At 52.5% G+C, this 19,472-nt stretch overlaps 1 long non-coding RNA gene across 1 annotated transcript; it reads left to right on the top strand.

Moving 5' to 3' along the window:
* Positions 1-7,289: 7,289 nt before the first annotated feature.
* On the top strand, positions 7,290-17,314 carry LOC116075534. Its single transcript, XR_004112570.1, has 2 exons — positions 7,290-15,284; positions 16,367-17,314. It is a non-coding gene; the product is annotated as an uncharacterized LOC116075534 (long non-coding RNA).
* The last annotated feature ends 2,158 nt before the right edge of the window (positions 17,315-19,472 follow it).

The raw sequence follows: 19,472 nt of genomic DNA, 5'->3' as shown, positions 1-19,472 counted from the left end.
AGCTACATTGAATGTAGGAGACGGGCAGAGCTGGCAAAGCAACAAGAACACTACCTCGGTAACCTACACCATTAAGTCAGCGGTGGCTGTTGTCACTGACTGTCACTCTCCAACTTTTCCTTGAGAGTACATTTCTGGCCACACGTGGCATCTCCAGCCTGTGATCCCAATACTCTAGAGCTGACGCAGGGGGATTGCCAAGAGTTTGTGGTCAGCACGGACTGTAGTGTGAGATTACAAGTCAAGAAAAAAGAAGGGAAAGAGAGAGGGAGAGAGAGAGGGGGGAAAAAGGAGAATTTGTATTAGTTACTTTCTCCATGATGTGGCTTAGTAGCTGACCAGAAGCAACTTAAGAAAGGGAGAGTTTGTTCTGGTACAGTTTGAGGACACAGTCCACTCTGGTGGGAAGGTGTGGCAGCAGGACATAGGTGGGGGCAAGCGAGGCACCTAGCTGGTCACATTGTATCCACAGTTGGAAAGGAAGCAGAGAGCCACAAAAGTCTGCTGTTCAGTTCCACTGTTTCTGTGTGGTGCAGGAGGCAGCCCATGAAAGGGTGCTGCCCACATTTAGGACCTGCTCTTCCTACATCAGTTAACCCCACCTGGAAACTCCCTCACAGGTGTGTCCAGAAGGTTTTTTCCCCATGTTGTAATTCTATGCCCCATCAAGTTGATAAGAGTAGCCTTCACAAGTTCACTCCTTGTCAACCTGACACCTGAGCAGGTCACATTTAAGCTATAACCTTCCATTTCCTGTCTCTATAAGGCTCTTGCCTAATATGAGATGCATTGAAAAAGATGTTCCACAGCTTTATAACAGTTCTAACATTGTTGAAAAGAGCAAAGTCCAGGTCTTATCTGGAACTCAGGGCAATCTTTTAATTATGAGATTTATAAAATACAAGTTACGCATATCTACTACACAGTGGCACACACACAAAAAGAAAATCCCCCACATTCCCTTTCCAAAAGGAATGAATGGGGCACGGTGAGGTATAATTAGATAAAAGCAAGACCAAAACCCAGCAGGGAAAACATGAAGTGTTTGTCTGTCCAGCATCCGGGACTCACATGGAATCATCTGGGCTGCAAAGGACTTGAATAGCTTCACCTCTTCAGCTCTGCTGCTTATGCAAACATGGCTTCTCTCTTGGGCTAGCACCGCTCTACAGCTGCGGTTTGTCTCACGGTCCTGGCATCTCCGACATCCAGCAGTGTTCATGTGGGCTTTACCTTCACAGCTTCATGCAGTGGTCTCTCAGGGTTTCCATGCAGGAATTCTGATACCCTGCCCCACATTGTCTGAGTGGCTGTCTGGAACTGTGGGGCCAGATTCCATTGACCTTCTCTGTCTCCTGCCGGGACTGTGGGACCATGCTGCCATGTTCTAATGCCAGTTTTGGAGGGAGGCTTGGACTCCGTGGGCCAGCACCAGCTCTCTCAGCTTGCGTGTGCCAATCCCGAGGAAACACGTCCTTTGTTAGGGAGCAGGGCATCAGCCCTGGGTTTTTAACGATGCTAGCTAGCCTCTTTACCAATGACAGATACTTTGTCATTTGCTCTCCCCTTGTTGAAACTACAAGTTTGGGTGCCCAGCTTTACCTCAGAAGCCGTTCCTTCCCGGTCACTGTGAGCCTGGATGAGAGCAAGGGGCAGAATCCATGATGAATCTTGTGTGTTCTTCTGTCAACATTACCTCTGCTTGAAGGAGTCTACTACCCACCCACCCCCACCTCAGGTGGAGACAATGGTTTCTATCTTCAGTATCTGAGATGGAAGAGAGTTGCCTCTAGAAATGAGGTCTGCAGAGGCATTCCAGGTGATAACACAGATACAGACTAGAGGCACAGTGGGAACAAGTCGTGGCCCGAGGGCTCTCTGTCCCAAGGATGGGAGACTTTAATACTTGGTCAGTTGTATAAGCGGTCATGATTTCTCCTGCCAGTGGGCCGGGTCCCAGAGACGTGAATGAACCAGATTCTACTAAAAAGACGGCCATCAGTGATACTTCCTTAGGGTAACAAAGCTTGGCTTTTGAGTTCACTAGAGGGACCTTCACACCACTTGTAAAATACTGCAACTTCCTGGTCAGAAACACTCTCACGAGCAGGGTTAGTGAAGGCAGCGGGAAGGAGTAAAACGTTGGAGGCAGTCGCACTTGGCGAAAGCATCAGACGCTGGTAGGATGGTGTGTGTACACGAGAGTATACACACGATGGGTGGTTACAGTGAGGGAGTAGTAGTACCCTGGTACCAAATCCTCAAGGGGTTCACCACAGGGAGCATGGCTATGGAGTCTACTAGCTTTAAATTCAACTCCAGGGGCTGGAAACACAGCTAGCACTTTCCCTCCCTTCCTCCCATGCCTAGAAGATAAAATGTGATGGTTGGATTCACAGGTTCAGTTCCCAGCCACTCACTCCATAGCTCAAGCTCCAAGGGATTTGATACCTACCTATGGTCTCGGTGAGCACATCTCCCACCTGTCCCGCTCCTCTGACCTCTGTGGGCATTACCGCCCCACCTGTCCACATAAAATAGATATAAATGTTTAGATTCAATTCATTCAGGCTTTCAGGACATGGGCAGCATGCAGCTATATTATCTGCCTGAATATTTCCTGAATGGCTCCGTATGAGTTCCTGATGGCGCCCTTGTTCCAGCCCTCTGAAGCCTCACGAGCCAAGCAGGCAGGCTTCCATTGCCTGCATTTCTCCGGAGCTTCCCCCAGAGCTCTGCTTCTAGTATTCAAGGACATTTGTAGCCTAACTTCCAAAGCCTTCCACATTCCTGTCATAAACCAGTTCCCAAGCCCGAGAGCCACATTGACTTATCACAAAGGCTCTGCCCTGTGTCCATTGCCTTTCTGTTGCTGTGATAAATCACTGCAACCAAAGGGAGCTTAAGGAAGAGGGAGTTTATTTTGATCCAGAGGGATAAGAGTAAGAGTTCATGGGGTAGGAGCAGAAGTGTGGGCGCGAGCAGTAGTCAATGCTGGCAGGAGCGGGGAAGCTGAGTTTGTATCTCAACCTCCTGCAAAAAGTGAGAGAAAAAACTGGCAGCAAGCCCTTTACTCCCACAGCCTGTCCCTGTGACATTGGCTCAGTAAGGCCACACCCCCTAAACCTCCCCATATAGTGCCACCCATCTGCGACCAAGTATTCACCACGTGGGTGTTGGGAACCAAACTCAGGTCCTCTGCAAGAGCAGCAAATGCTGCTCCCCCTCCTCACCTCAGAGACAGGGTCTCTGTGTAGCCCTGGCGGTAGTAAAACTTGTTTTTCAGACCAGGCTGGCCTCAAACTCAGAGATCCACCTGCCTCTGCCTCCCTAGTGCTGGGACTAAAGGTGCCTTGGTGCAGTTATTAAAAACAAAAACAAAAACAAACAAACAAAAAACCACGAAGCCAGCTCTTCAGCCCAGAACATTCCAACCACCACACAACTTGCAGAACCAACTTCCTGGGTCACTTTTCTCACTGCTGTGACAGAATGTGGCAAGATATAAGAGGAAGAAGGGATCCTGAGTCACAGTGTGAGGGGCTGAATTCCACCATGGCAGAGAGGTCAGGGCAGGAAGAGCTTTCCATTTGTAGTCAGAGAGCAGGGAGCGATGAGTTGCTGCTACTCAGATTGGTTTTTTATTCTGCTTGGCACCTTGGCCTATAGAGAGCCGCCGCCCACAATTAGGGCTGGTCTTCCCTCCTTGGTTAACCCACCTAGAAACCCATTTGAGAAACTAAGCTCTGCCTGGTTCTGAATCCCACCCACGAAGTTGATAGTGAAGACCAGAGCAATGGAACCTCTTTCCCCGCTCAGGGGTGAGCTCCCTGACAAAACACAAACTGAAGACAAAAACACAGCTGAAGGCTAATCTGCCAAGGGTGGACCGTGCCGCCCCAATTCCCAAGCCCACCCCTCCCAAACCCTGTCTCCCACAGAGCCCAACCTGGTCCCTGAGTCTAATCCTAACCACCTAAACCCAGCCTCACCTCTCCCAAGTCCCGCTCCTCACAGAACCTTCCTCTTTCGCAGCCCCTTTCCTCTCCCAACCCATTTCAAAACTCCCCAGAGAGCTGAGGAGAACCAACGACGGCCATGTCCACCCTTTCCAAACCTCCAACGCACTGCCTAGGTGGTAGCTGCCAGAGAAGCAAGGTGGCTTAAAATGGGACCTGTAGCCCCTGGAGGAGGCTGGCTGACAGGAAGGTCCAGTCTCAGAAGACAACACAGATACAGACAGACAGACAGACAGACAGACAGACAGACACACACACACACACACACACACCAAACAAAAACATCAAAAACAAAATGGATGTGTAGCCCTTGCCTTTAATCTCTGCACGAGACAAGCTGAAGAGCCAGGACTGCTGTGAGTTCAAAGTCAGCCTGGACTACTTGGTGATATTGTCAAATGAAATCGACATGAACACACATCTCCCTCAGAGCCGCCTGTAAGCAGCTTGGATGAGAGCTCTCTCTCTCTGGTCCCAGCCACCATGCTCATCTCTAAAACAACTGTAGATATTCTAGCCTCACGGTCTTTCTAAGTGTAACCCCCTGGGCTCCCCTCTTTCACATTGGTGACTTGTCAATTCGGGCTCCCATGCCAGCTGTGCCTGTGGTTTCACTTCCTGAGCACGGCCACTCACTGTCGAGACCCACCTGCTCCTCTAGCCACTTGTTTGTAGGATGTGAAGAAGAAGGTTAGGATAAGGCTCCCCTGCTGTATCCCCAGAGGCCACACCTGATGCACAAGGGTGCTGAGGATACCTCAGGGTGTCAGAGTCACCCCTGGGGCCCTGTGGGCTCCACCTGTTAGAGATGGTATGCTCTGGGATAGGACACCAAAAGGCTGCCTGTGGATCACAAGACCTTACTGCCCCACTCCCACACCAAGAATAAACAAGCCAGAAACATGGAGGGGAAAGCTGCACAGGCGGCCACTGGACTTGTTCCATCCCAGACTTGCCTATGTCGTCCTCTGTGTCCTGCCTGTTCTGGACTCTTGAAGTGGGATTAGGTGGTAAGGGGCTTGGGTAAACATGGCAGCTTTCCGTTTCCAGGGGTTGGGGCTAGGCAGTCCAGGGCATTGTTCGGAGGGATGCTAGCCAAGACCTGGGGACCTATAAGACCCACTGGCATTGGGTGACCATCTACGCAGTGAAGCCATCCGAGGGCCCGTGCCTGTAAGTATTGTTTAGACCTGCCTATTTGTGTTTGTGTACACAGGCTAGAGTCATCTAGGAAGCGGGAACCACAGCTGAGGAATTCTCTCCACCCTCTATCATATTGGCCCATAGGGGAGCTTGTAGGCCATTCAGTTGATTAGTGATTTCTGTGAGAGGGTCCACGTCACTCTGGATGGTGACACTCCTGGTCAGGTAGTCCTGGGTTCTCTAAGAAAGCAGGCTAAGGGAGCTATGAGGAGCAAGCCAGTAAGCAGCACCCCTCCATGGCCTCTGCATCAGTGACTGCCTTCAGGTTCCTGCCTTGAGTTCCTGCCCAATGTCCCTCAGTGACGGACTGTGATCAGGACATAAAAACACTTTCCCAAAAAAAAACCCCAAGTTCTTTTTGGTCATGGTGGTTATCACAGCAATAGAAATCACACCAAGATGCCCCTAGAGTAGAAATGCTGGCTGACTTTGGCCATGTACCAGATGGACCAAGGAATGGCTACTGTTGACCAGAGGGAGGGAGGGAGGGAGGAGGAGAGAGAGGGAGACCTGAGGATGTGGAGAGCAGAAGATCTGAAGATAATCAAGTGGTTGGGCAGCCACCAGAACAGGGCTGGAAGGCCCAGGCACCCAATGAGACCCCAGAGAGAGCCTGGCTGACGGGTTCAAGGAGGAGCTGAGGAGCTGGGGTGGGCAGCACTTGTCCCTGGGCAGAGTTGGGGAAGAAGATAAAAGAGGAGGAGGAGGAGGAGGAGGAGCAGGAGGGTGCTGGCCAGCATCAGCATCCACTTGCCTCTGGAAGAGACCACAGCCCAGGCAACGGGGTGGGGCATTAGTATTCCTGACTGCTCTGACACCCAATTTTCCAGCTGGGTGCTCTAGCTGGCTTTCAGCGCCTGCTGCCAGGGCCAGCTAATTGACAGGGATAGGGGGCTGCTGGAGTTGGGACAGGGGCAGGAGGAGGTAGGAGGACGGGAAAAGTGGAGGAGTGAAAGAGAAGGTGAGGAGGGAGAGAGGGAGGGAGGATGAGGGGATGGGAGAAGAACGGGGAAGGAAAGGGATGGGGAAGAGAGAAAGGGGGCGGGAAGAGAAGGGGAGGGGAGGAGACCGGGAGGTGAGCACCAGAGGCTGGATGGGGGTGGCTGCAATGGGGAGACCTGGCAAGGACCAAGAAGAGCCACTGCTCCTTTAGACAAGAACACAGACCCAGAGAGATTCGGTGGTTTCCTTGGGGACACACAGTCGAGGAATCAGAGGGAAGAGCTGTGTTTCCTGATTCTAGGCCAGGGATGAGAGCAAAGAGGGAAGAGACAGAGGAGGGCTACAGGGGAGGGGGAAAAGGCATGGAAAGAGCTTCCTGGTCAAGAGACAGAACCTAGGCAACCTTTGTTTGCTTCCCTTCATTCTGTACCCACAGGGGCACAGAGCAGGGGCAACTGACATATTAATGTGTGTGCATGCGTGTGTGTTGTGTGTGCGCTAATGGAGGCTAGAGGTTGATATCAGATGTTTTCCTGAATGTCTGTCTCACTGCTTTATTTTTAAAAAGTGGGCTAGGGAGATGGTGCGGCTGATTAAGAACACACATTCCGGGGACTGGAGAGATGGCTCAGCGGTGAAGAGCACTGGCTGCTCTTGCAGAGGGCTTGACTCCCAGAACCCGTGTGGCAGCTCACAGCCATTTGTAACTCCAGTTCTAGGGGGTCTGACACCCTCTTCTGGCCTCCACCGAGCTTGGGTGGTACACAGACGTACATACAAGGAAAATACCATACACATTTTTAAAAATGCTGTGAGTTTTTTTTGTGTGTGTGTGTGGAAAAAGTAAAATAAATCTTTGCTTGTTTGCTGTTTGCTTGTTTGCTGCATGAGTGTGAAGGTCAGAAGCCAGCCTGTGGGAATCAGTTCTCACCACGTGGGTCCCTCGTGGGTCCCTCGGCTGAAACTCTGATCACCAGGGTTGGCAGCAAGTGCCTTTACGTGCCAAGCCATCTTGCTGGCTCTTCAGATTAAATTGTTTAAAAAGATTTTTATTTTTAACTCTCTCTCTCTGACTTTCTCTCTCTGTCTCTGTCTCTGTCTTTCTCTCTCTGTCTCTCTGTCTCTCTGTCTCTGTCTCTCTGTCTCTCTGTCTCTCTCTCTCTCTCTCTCTCTCTCTCTGTGTGTGTGTGTGTGTGTGTGTGTGTGTGTGTGTACAGATAAAGATGCCAAAGGAAACCAGAAGAGTGTGTTAGACCCCTGGATCTGAAGTTACAGCAGTGAGATATCAGCATGGGTCCTGGGGGCCAAACTCAGGCCTTCTACAAGAACAGTATATATTCTTAACCCTGAGCCATCTCTCCAGCCCATCTTCGCATTTTTTTTTTTGAGTCAGGGCCTCTCACTGAATCCGAAACCCACTAATCAGCTGACCATTGGCTGACCGGTAAGCGCAGGGCATCCTCCTGCCTCCATGTCTCCACTCTGGGATAACAGGCATGAGGTGCTCTGCTCCTGACTCGGATGGATGCTGGCTTGCACAGCAAGCACTTTCGACTGAACCATCCCCCCTCAGCCAGAATCTGCCATTTCTGATACTGTCTGTGCAGTTGGGGTGGGCTGGGTCTCACCCCCTACCCAGCCTCCCACCCGTGGTGCTGACTGGAGTCATTAACACTAATGATAGGATCGGGGGCTGTGTTATCACACACTCAGCCCTACTGGGGCTCAGGGCCCAGGAGGTGGGAAGGGGCTGGCAGGTAGCCCAGGGAGGGAGCTGAGATGGGAAGTGGGGGTTGGGGGGAGGAAGGAGGAAGGCCCTGGGTCTGCTCAAGATTCTTCTTAGAGGAACTTCTCCCAGCCCTCAGGGCTCAGAACAAAACCTATGCCTCTGTGTCCCTTGTAGTAGCCACTGGGCACTCTGTAAAGCATGCTTGATGACAGAAGGGACCTCATCCAGACTGGGAAATCAGGAGACAGAGAAGTAACTAATGCCTAGGACCCAAAGCCTATAAGCTTAGTCCTGCTTTGCTCACGGAGAGATATTACTGTCACTTTGGGTCTCCCTCCACCTCTGTCCCCAAGGCCCATGTTCCTACCAGTTGAGGTTAGATGACCCTTCACTGTCAAGGGCGCCTCTAGATGCTGCATCTGCCCCAAGAGCGGGTCTCTCAGTCCATAGTCCACAGCCCAGGCAGCCTTCACCCTTGTCCCTCTGACTCAGCAGATGCTGCCTGTGGGCCTGTGGTGAGCACTGTCTTTGAGCTCAGCGACTCTTGGTGTCTCCCAGGGCCCCAGAGATGCACCTAGCAAACCTGCGGTTTTCAGGAGACAAACCCCTCTGTGGCAGCCTCTTTATTTCTCTACGTACCCAGACCTAAGGGTCTCACTGTGTAGCTCAGGTTGGCTACATAGCCACCAAGCTCCTCCCAACTCAGCCTCCTGAGTGCTGAGATTAAAGGCGTGTGCCAGCCTAGGACCTGTGCTCTCAGATGTGAGTTTTGAATGAATTACTGTGTGATGCCTCATGTGTAACCCTTCTGGAGGTTGAGACAGGAGAATTGCTATGAGTTAAAAGGCCAGCCTAAGATATAGTGTGAGACCTTGTGCTTGGCCTCCTCAATCCCCTACTTAAAATGTCAGGCCTTCTCAATCCCCTACTTAAAACATGGGGCATGGTGGCTGGGGAAGAGGAGGGGGAAACAAGAATTTCAAGATCTAGCCTGGGATTGGGAGTGTGGCTCCAAGGCAGAGTGCTCACTGAGCCTGCACACAGCCTAGGGCCTGGCCCTTCAGAGACAGAGGCAAGAGGACCATGGGAAGTAAGTTCAAAACCAGCCTGACCTATCTAGGGAAACTATTTGAAAGCATACGAATAACTCAGACTCCACCTCCTGGCCACCGCTGGATCTGACGACAAAATGCAAAGGAATGTTCTGGGCTGGAGGCTTAGGCTCAGGCAGGAGGCTTGTGGTGGGGTGGGGCAGGTGAGCACCAGGTTGGTGGTGGGAGTGGAGTCTAAAAAACAGAGTGGTTGACTTCTGTGCCCTTGGAGGTAACCCATGCCAGCTATCCAAAGGGGAAGGTTCTTTGTGCTGAACTCATCCTGTACCAAGCTGATGGCCCCTTGTGTGAGTTCAGTATGGGGAGGAGACTGGATATGGGAGTGGGCAGGGCCCGGGGATCCTCCCAGGAATCTCTAAGCCTTCTGGAGAAGTAGGCCGGATTTGGCCCTGCCAATGCAGTAGCCCCAAACTGGGGCAGAATCAAGGAATCTGGGTCAAGGACCTGGCTGGTCCCTGGGGGTAACACCACGTGTTCTGGCATCTTCCCTCCAACTGTACCTGGGGGGAGAGAGTTGGGCAGGCCAGAGGTCCACCAGTGCCAGTCTGTCCTGAGCCTCGCAGTCCTTTACTGGAGTCTGGCTAAAGAGCAAAGAGCAGAGCTGGGGTGCGTGCCCTGCATCCTCCATCCTAGGGTTCACGTCTTCTGTGTGTTGAAGCTGCAGGGCCAAGACCCTGGAGCACCCCGAGGTGTCATGATGTGACCCTTACAGCACACACCACATGCTGAGAAGAAAAGAGGTAGCCGAGAGTGAGCCAGGTCTTTAGGAGCCATATCAATGACCACCTGGTTGGCCTCCCCAGTCCCTCAGGCTTCTGTTCATAGCCACCCCACGAAGAAAATGTGGTGCTGTCCCACGCTAGGACATCCACTCCTGGGCTCTTCTGCTCACAGGTTGCCCTGGAGGCAGGATTCGGTCAACTTTCATGCCATCCCCCTGCTTCTGCTCAGGACCTCAGACACATCTTTCATCCAGAGCCTAGGAGAGCCACCCAGAGCACGGGAGCTGTGGCAGAGTCTATGCTGGTCAGGGTGTCCGACCCACTGAACAGAACATGGGTCTGACCAGCTTGGAGAAAGTGAGGGGGAGAGTTCCTATATCCAGTGCCCATGCTACCCAGCTGCTGCTTCTCTCCTCTCTGGTCTCAGCAAGCACTGTGCCCACTTCTGCACCTTTGACACAGGGCACTGTCCCCTATTCCTGCTACCATACCCGTCTTCCCCCCAACATTCCCTGAACATAGAAATGTTGGTGAGGGCAGTCACGGAAGGGCCTATGGCATCCTTACCTGTCACTCCCAGCCCCACATCCTTCCCTGTCTGAGGCTACGTGTCTCATGCACAGGTGTCTGTGACTTCTTAATCTCGACAAAGTGCTAACTACTTGGTCAGAGACCTGGGATGGCACTCTGACGAACTTGAGTCTAAGAGTGGCTGGCAGAAGAGTCCCAGGCCATGGCACCAGTGCAGGAGAAGCCCTGAAGCCAGCATTGTGTTCAGTGTAGAGAGGTACTCCAGCTTCATGAGAGATCAGATAAGTGGGTGGAGGTGAGCTCCCTAGCACCGGGTGTGTGCAAATGTTGGCTGGAGGTTGCACTGAGTTGGGTTCAGGGCCCCTTGTGGCTCCATGATCCAGGAACTGTGGGCTCCTGCCTTAGAGGGTCAAATAACATTTTCCCAGGGGAAAATTCATGGAAGACCATGGTGCCAGACTCCGGCTAGGCCCAGCAGCTGCTCGTTTTACCACAGCAGCCAGGGGAATGATGTTAAATGCACATGTGCTTTTGCTGCAAGAAATGTGGGCTACTGTGGCCATGGTTTGCAAGTGATCACCGTGGTAGCCAGCCAGCCTCAGGTAGCCTATGAGTGTCCTTACGAGGGTAACAGTGCTGGATCTTGAGTCCTGGCTGTGTCCAGTCTAGGAAGGCCCTTTGGAATAATGGGCCTAGAAACAATGAGGATTGGCCCAGGAGAGAGACAGTGGAGATGGGAGGCAGGGTCAGCTAGGGACGGAGGGAGCTTTCTTACAGGCCCCTGTCAGGACTGCTGAGGGGGGCTGGCACAGGGAGTTGTACTGAGTAAGGGCTATGTGTATGCACATGTGTGTGCATACCTGTGTTTACATATGTATGTGCATGTATGTGGTTGTGTATGGTATGTGGTATAGATACACATATATGTATGTGCTGTGGTTGTGGATGGGTGTACATGGATGTGTTCACGTGTGAGCGTGTGTGACACCTGTGCCATTGTGTGAATAAGCAGGTATGCATGTTTGTGTGCATATGTGTGTATGCATATGTGTGCATATCATGTGCATGTGTGGTTGAGTGCATGAGTGTGCATACATGTATGTAAGTGTATATAGTTGTATGTGGTTGTGTGAGAGCGTGTGTATACATTGCATATGGATGCATGGTGTATACATTTGTAGCTGTGTGAGTGTACAGTGTGCTTGTGCGCATCACACGGCTGCAGTTGCCTTACCTACCTGTTCTGCTGTCCAAGCAAGAGATGCCTGCTGCCTATCACCAGGACTGGGGGCAGAGGAGCCTTTATTTCCCAGGCCTTCCACGGTGATTAAGTCTCCAAACTTTTCCTTAACCGTCATATCTTCAAAATGAAAAACCAAATTGCATCTCCGAGAGCTTGGAAATCGATTTCTTTCAAAATGAACTTTGGGTGAAGCGATTCCAAAGAGAAATGAGAGGAAGAAGGTAGGAGGGGGAATGGGGAAGGGACAGAAGGCTTGGTTGGGGGCGGCCAGGGCAGGGCAGGTACTGTTTTTTCCTGGAAGGTGGGGGAGGCATCAGGAGCGCTCTCTGGAAGAGGCACAGTGACCGTGTAGCCACAGTGGGTGCAGAGGTGATGGGGGACTCTGGGAGACAAGGGGTGTTAGAAGTGAGCTCTCAGGAGGACTTCCCAGCATCCTGTGTGTCTTCCTCTCCTTCCTGTGTGCTTTCAACAACATTTCCATGTTCCTGAAGAGTGCGTGTGTGGGGTGCTGTGGAGGGGGTTGGCTTGGTCACTGCTGTATTGATGTATTGTAGGAGTTGAACACTCTCAGCCTGGTCAGGCGGGAGGTCCACACTGCTGGCCCCTCCCTCACTGCTCAACAGTGGTGCTGCTGCTGCTGCTGCTGCTGCTGCTGTTGGACAGCCCTAGGAATAGGTTGGAGAGAAAAAAAAAAGGCCAGGGCAGGTTGGGGTCTAGGACAGCTGGAAGTGGGGTACCTGGGCCGGAAAGAGTGACCCTGGGGGGCTGTGGCTGGCAGCTTTTGAGCCAGGGGGAGCAATTGTGGAGGCCTCTAGTGTTCCCTGCCTGGCTCAGCTCTGGCTGGCAGCCGTGGGTGTTGAATACTGCTCAGCTGAGCGTCGAGCACTTGGGAGGGAGCAAGACAGCTAGACGCGTGTGCAGTGCAGTGGCGGTGGCAGGGGTGGCAGCAGGAGGTGGCAGGGGAAGTTGGCCAAGGTGGAGACAGATGTGGATGCTTCGGAAACAGGACCTTAGGGGCCCGGCTGAAAGAGGCAGAACAGAACATTGGAGGTGGCCTGGAATGGGGATGGGAAGCCTGCCTTTTCTCTCACAGCATACTAGGCAATGAGGAAGCAGGAAATGAGCTCACCCTGTGAGGAACTGTGGGGAACTGGGGCTCAGGGGAGCAGACTGCCCAGTACTTAGCAGGTCAGAGCTGGGATTCTAGAGCCAAGCATCGGGAGAAGGCAGCATAAGGTGTGACAGACTCTTAGGACTGGGGACTCCCCCATCCTCTCCACCCCCAGGGAATCACTGGACAGGAAGGGAGGACACCAGAGGGGCAGCAGAACAAGCTTAGTCTCTATTGCTCTGTGGCCTCAAGTCCCTGCTCTTGGTGGATTCAGTCTACTTGTCTGTGAAATGGGCACAGTCTTGGGCTATCTGTCACTGCTTTAAGCTTCTGTGACGAGCCCTGAGATTGCAGCACTAATAGAAAATGGAGCCCATTACCTAGACACTGCCTCCTAACTGTGGGACCTCTAGTTACTCTCAGGGAGTCAGTCTCCCTCCTACATGGGAACCCCAGATCTCTCTGGGATGTGCTGGCACAGGCTAGCTGGGTACTGTGCCTCCCTCCTTCCCACCTCCCTGTCTTTGTGTCTTCCCATCTCTCTATCTTCCATCCCCCACCCCTGGCTCACAGAACCCTGGAGGGCTGCTCCAATGAGAGGTTCATTTTCCTTTCCTTGAGCAGGTGACAGACCCAGCTGCCAATAATCTCCTGTGACAAATCAACACTGAAGTCCAGTGGCTCCCTGGCCCTGGAGGCGTCCAAGTAGATCGAAGTGGAAAAAAACCCAGTGGCTCTGGGAATGGGGACTGGAGGGACTGTCACAGTCAACAGATGTATGGGGGGGTTCACCCTCTTTATCACCAGCTAGCTACCTGGAAAGCACCTCCTTCCTCATCCTTCAGGATGCTTTGAGGGTGTAGGATGACAGGCCTGGCTGCAGTGCCTGGAAAAAACGCTGGGGAGGGAAGGGATCCTCGGCTGGACAGCAGGGAGCCACGGAAGGGTTTGAGCTGAGGATGGATGGGCGAGAATAAGTTTTTCTCCTTGTCTCTCTGCCTCCTTAGCATGGGGCTCTCAGCAGGTTGGGCCAGCCTCTGGGGACCCAAGTCCTCACCCTATCATGAGTGAGAAGTGTGAAGAGTGCTGGAGGTGAGACCTTTGGATAGGCTATCTCGTAGGTAAATGGTAGGGCCTAGGCCTGGCACAAACTCAGGCCTAGAGGGAGGGGGTGGGCGGATGTTTTCCAGATTTTTGTGCCTCTTCCTTATTCTGAGGGAATGGCTCTGTCTTCACTAACACATTTTTCAGATGGGGAAAGGCAGGGTTCAGAGTAGCAGAGGACTGAAGGCTATCAAAGAAATGCGCTCCCCTGGCCTCTGCATCAGCGCTGGGCGCCGCCGCCGTGCAGAGCTCAGCTCAGCAAAGGGAGAGGGATGGTTGCTTGATGTTTTCCTGCCTAAATAGCCCAGGATCATCTCCTGATTGGGTTATCCTTAGCAAAACTATCAGAGACAGAATCATCCACATTGGAAATATAACTCAGAGCGAGAAGTTGACTTGGCCATGGACCTAGCTGGAGTCAGTGGCAAACCTTTGGATCTTTTCATTTAGTTGGGTCCCATGGACGCAGGCTATGCGTATATAGGACAAAGAGAGCCTCCTGGTGCTGAAGTCTCCCTGGCTCTGGGCGTTCATGGCACTATCCAGGATGGGCAGAGATGGAAACCCGGTACCATGACAACCTGCCACTGTCCTGGACAGCAATACAATATGGATGTCACAGGGCAGGAGGGGCCGAATCCCCTTAGGCTTTTAGGGATCTCCAAGCTCAAACTGAGCAGCCAGAGCATCTGTAGAGAACCCAGACCTTCAAGGCCTCAGTTTCCAGCCTCTCTCCACAGTCATATGAACCCCAGTGCCCTGCTTCCACCACTGGCGCTGTGACCCCCAGCTTCACTGGGGGTCTCTCCCTGACATCCTCTTCTCTCTGGCTCTCTTCATGTGTCTGTCTCTTGCTTTCTCCCTCTCCCAATGGACTAGCTTCCCGCTGATGTATCCTCCAGCCTAGTGACTGTGGCCATGTCCCCTTGCCATAACTCAGGTTCACACCTATGGTTCTGGCCCTCAGGGTCTTGCATACCTGCTGACAACCATTTGAGCACATGGCCTCCTTGAGGACAGTCTCCTGAGGGAGGGGAGGAGCTTTGTAGGTTGACCGCAAGATGGAGTGTGGGGAGGAAGAGAAGGGGCAAGGACTTCCAACACCTCTCTGGAATCACACTGGGTCCAGGCTCTCAACTCAGTGTCCCACTTGTACCCAAACAGAAAGGAAGGCCAAGGTTGACCTTTGCACTCCAACCAACCCTCAAGCCCCGCCTATTCTTCTCTAATGTGGCAAGTGACCAGCCAACCCTCAGCAATGAGTGAAAATGTCTTTTAGACATGTAAAAAGAGCTTTGTCAGGATCCCCACAGCACCCAAAGCTGTATCTGATAACCAGAACTCAGTGACATCACTCAGGATAACCAGACATGGTCCTAGAACCCCAGGACACCTACTGGATAGTATCTCAGCAGAGATCAAGAGCAAGGCTCGGCTCTGCACCTCTGAAGAGATGAGACCTTCCTTGACCAGCCCTGGGGCTGGAGCGTCTCCTCGAGGATCCTGGCCCTTGCATCAGAGTCATCTGTCAGAGACTGGACCTGGCCTTCAGCGAGGATCTGTCACAGGTGAGCAGCCTTGGGGAAGACAGGCTTAGGAATTTAGAGTGTGAACACTGATGACTCTGAGCAGGATCTAATATAACTTTTGCTATACTGTGTGTATCTAGGACCTTTTTGCTGGAGACATCTGGAAGGGCAGAAGAGTGTGCTTGTGTGTGTGTGTGTGTATGACATATAAAAGTCCCCTCTTCTGCTTTTTTATGGCATGCATTTACTGTATTGCCACTTGCAAACATTTCTGGATACGTCCTTGACTACCAGCCAAGTCCTGCACTCAATCCAAAACAACCACAGCAACCCCTTCCCTAAGGAGATCCACAGACTCTGTCCTTTGGTGCCTGGCTTAGTTCACTGAGAACGTTCCAATGACCTCTTAACAGATGAGTAAACTGAGGCACAGAGAGACTGACGTTCCCCTACTCTGAATGTCCTCCATGCGCCCTACTGCTCCCTTGTACCCCTGCCATGCCCCTATCTTGCTGAGAAGGGACAGAAGCTGTGTGTGGGGGTGCTCCGAGCCTCAGCTGATACGAAAAGCCCAACACAGACATTGGGCGAAGTCACTCAGCCCTCTTCTGGTGGCAGGTGCCAGGATGGTCACAGCTTTTTGCTGGTCCCAATGTCTCTTTCCCTGAGGCTGACCCTAGGAGCAGGCCCTGAGGGTTGCCCCAGGCGATGCTGACATCACTTCTCCTGGGCTATGCGGTTAAGGGAGGGGACAGGCTGGTAGTTAGAAACATGGCCCAAGGGGATACCTCAGGCAAAAAGGAATCTGATATGGCCCTGGCCTGCAGGTGACCTCCACTGCCTGACACCACCTACGCCACCCCCATGTTTGGACCTCTGAGGCTCTGAGTGTGCCCATGTGTGTGTGTGTGTGTGTGTGTGTGTGTGTGTGTGTGTGTGTGTATATATAACTAGGACATGAGAAAGCTTCCACTGTGCAGGCAGTGTGAGCCGAGGGACCAAACAAGTCAGGCATCTGACCAGGGGAGGAGGGAAGGTTTTTTTTTTTTTTTTTTTTTTTTTTTTTTTTTTTTTTTTTTGCCCTGGGACTTTCTAATAAGACCTTTTGTCATTCGACACAGGAATGTGTGTCTGTCCAGTCACAAGCAGGTCCTGCCATAAGCTTGATGACACCTCTGCAGATCTGTTCCTTCAGTGGGGACTGACGGAAGACCAAGCCTGGCTGTGCCCAGGAACAGCACCAGACAGGGATGCCAAGCTGCAATGGAGAGCAGCTCAACGGAGCTGTTCTTTCTGGGAATCTACACAGCCCAGGAAGGAGCAGCATGTGACATCGAACCAGGAAACGGAAGCCCCTGGATGAAGCTGCAGGACCTAATGATACACAGGACGAGGAGAGGTCGCAGACAGAACAGCAGCCTTTCTGTAGTCTAAGGCCACGGGACCTTGGGGAACAGTTGGTGGGAGCTGCCGCAGACTCAGTCAGAGCCTTATCTGGAACTAACACGTGGGAGAGTCCCAGCTTTCCTCAAGAGTGTGTTCCAGGGTCTCCTGCTTGTCTATCCCACCAACCCTACAGGAAAACGGTCACTGTGCCTGAAGAAAACCATGGCTGGCAGTCTCAAGCTGCCAGGGACAGCACGAGGGCTGTCCTCTGCTGTGTGCTACTGACCACTCCAAGTGTGGCCTTGTCCTTGGATGGCCCCTTCAGCCTGAGGCTTGACCACCTACTCTCCAGGAGTCTCTCTGGTCTCCAGGTTCCAGCTGGGAGCCAAACTGGGGTTGCAGATTACACAGTCTCTTTGAAAGGCCTTGGCGCTAAGCCCCAGCCGAGACAAGAGAGCAGGGATGGGTGAGGCTGGACCTTCAGGAACCACCTAAGCCCCAGAAGCTGAGAAAGCAGCAGGCAGGTTTTAAGAGGTCTTGTGGGTACAGAATCTTGGAGCTGGAATTGTGCACAGTAGAAGGATGTGTCCACCAGGGCCGGGTGACAGGCCTGAGTATCAACCTAAACTTGGGACTTGAGACTTAAGGATTTAAGAGATTAAAAAAATATATTTAAGTGTGTGTATGTGTGAGTGAGGCCGTCCATGGAGGTTAGAAGTGTTGTCTTCTGGAGCTGGAGTTATCTATAGATGGATGTGAGCCTCCTGGCACGGATGCTAGGGATTGAACTCAGGTCCTCTGGGAGAGCAGTATTCACTCCTAACTGGTAGCTGCTTCTGCAGCCTCCGAGGGATTTTTTTTTTTTTTTTGAGATTGAGGCCAGACCCATGAGTACTGGAGACCTTGCAGCAGGCCACTCACAATCTTTATCAGAGTCAGAGGCCTGGAAGGTGGACTGGAGGCTCTCTGGTCACAGTCGGCCACACCTCTTAGGAAGGCTTTCCAGGGTCCATGAAGCGCTCCCATGCTCACCTTGGTATTGCCTATCCAGATTTCTGAGATGCTTAAGGCAGGGATTTGCCTGCCACGCCCTGCTCTGCCACTCTCAGGCTGGTGGCAGGCCAGCACTGGGCACTAATGATATTTCAGCCGAGCAGCAAGGGAGAGTAGGAGGGAGGGGCCACTGAGATTAGAGAAGCAGCCTAGGACTGTCAGAGGGCCCCTTGATCATTCCTGTGATGATGGGACCCATTGTGTGTACACTAGGAGCCTGCTGAATAATGGGCAGGGTTCTGAGGTCCTCGGGGGACTGTCCCTGCAGACCCCTGGAGGTAGACTGGGAAAATCCCCTCTCAAGTCCTGGAACCAGTGTCCCTGCCCCTGGCTCTGTACTACTCTGTTCCCTGTCATAGATCCTGTCACCCTTCAAGGAAGTGGCAGATGCTGCACCCCAGGGTGGGACACTGGAAGCAGGAGGAGGTGTGGTGGGGGTTTGGGAGGCAATGTGGTGAGGGGCGTAGGCATTGTCTCTGTCTCTTTCACAGGATGCCTTTACCTGGCTCCTTCCTCCTAGCCTCCTGTTACTGGTGTTATTTTTAAAGTTTCACTTTGTAAACGTTTGTGCTTTATTTGTTTATTCCCTGGAATTACGGGTGCACTTATGCATTCAATATTTAAAAGGTAAGCGTGTGCCATACGGAGGCTCCCCTCCCCTCCCCCAGGGACCAGACTCCCTCCCCAGAGGCAGCCTGCTTTGCCAACAACTTCCCCTCCAAGGTGTCTGCTGAAGAGAACACACAGAGGCATGGGAGAGCAAGCGGAACCTTACGCTTTCCCCTTTATTTTTTATTTTTTATTTTTTTTTGGTTTTTCGAGACAGGGTTTCTCTGTGTAGTCCTGGCTGTCCTGGAACTCACTCTGTAGACCAGGCTGGCCTCGAACTCAGAAATCCGCCTGCCTCTGCCTCCCAAGTGCTGGGATTAAAGACGTGTGCCACCACGCCCGGCCTACGCTTTCCCCTTTAACTCAGAGCAGCTGAGATCAATCATTGGCATCTCCACGGCAGTTTCCTACCAGAATCTAGTTAATATCTAAGAACACTAAAGTCCAGAGAGGTGAAGACTTGGTCTAGAGTCACACAGCTTGGTGGCAGGATGTCCAGTCATCCCAGAACACCTGTGGGGTGGGCTAGAGAGGCAAGGGAGAAACAAAGGGATGGCTGGGGTGGGGAGGTGGCTGGGAAGGCAGCAGAGTATGGGTGGTCTCTTATCTACTCTGTGCTTGGGGGTGGGCGCCAGGCTGAGTGCTCCCCTGCCCTTCCCTGTCCCTGCTCAGGTTCTGCTGCAGGCCACTGGAGCTGGCATGTACCATCTGGAAAATGGGTGCATAGTGGGGCAGGCAGTATCAAGATCTGGAACTGGAGAGGTGTTGTAACACAGGCATGTATACACGCCCTCACGCGTGCACGCTGTGAGTATTCTGTCCTTCCCTGTGTTCCACTGGGTTCTGGGAGGTGACTCCTAGCCAAGTTTCACTGCAGCTTGAGGCCGTAGCTTTTGAGTGCTGGGCTCTGGACACACTACCCTGAATCCTAGAGCATGGTCTGGCAGAGTTGCTGCACGTTTGGATTCCAGCAGTTCTATCTCGACCCCCCCCCCCAACCCCCTTCGCTTTATGAGTTGGGCAGGAGCAGGAGAGCCTGCTTAGATTGGAGGTGAAGTGTCTTTGAGGGACTGATATCTACCAATGGTAATGGTCACCCAGCCCCAGCCCTGGCCTTAGCAGGGGCCCAATTAGTAGCTGCTGTCATTGACGCTAGTAACATGGCAGGCCACGTGGCCT

The sequence above is a fragment of the Mastomys coucha genome, unplaced genomic scaffold, assembly GCF_008632895.1.
Source record: "Mastomys coucha isolate ucsf_1 unplaced genomic scaffold, UCSF_Mcou_1 pScaffold11, whole genome shotgun sequence".
In the NCBI taxonomy this organism is placed as follows: domain Eukaryota; kingdom Metazoa; phylum Chordata; class Mammalia; order Rodentia; family Muridae; genus Mastomys; species Mastomys coucha.
Note: the sequence above shows the minus strand (reverse complement) of the source record. Positions and strands in the feature narration are given on the sequence as shown.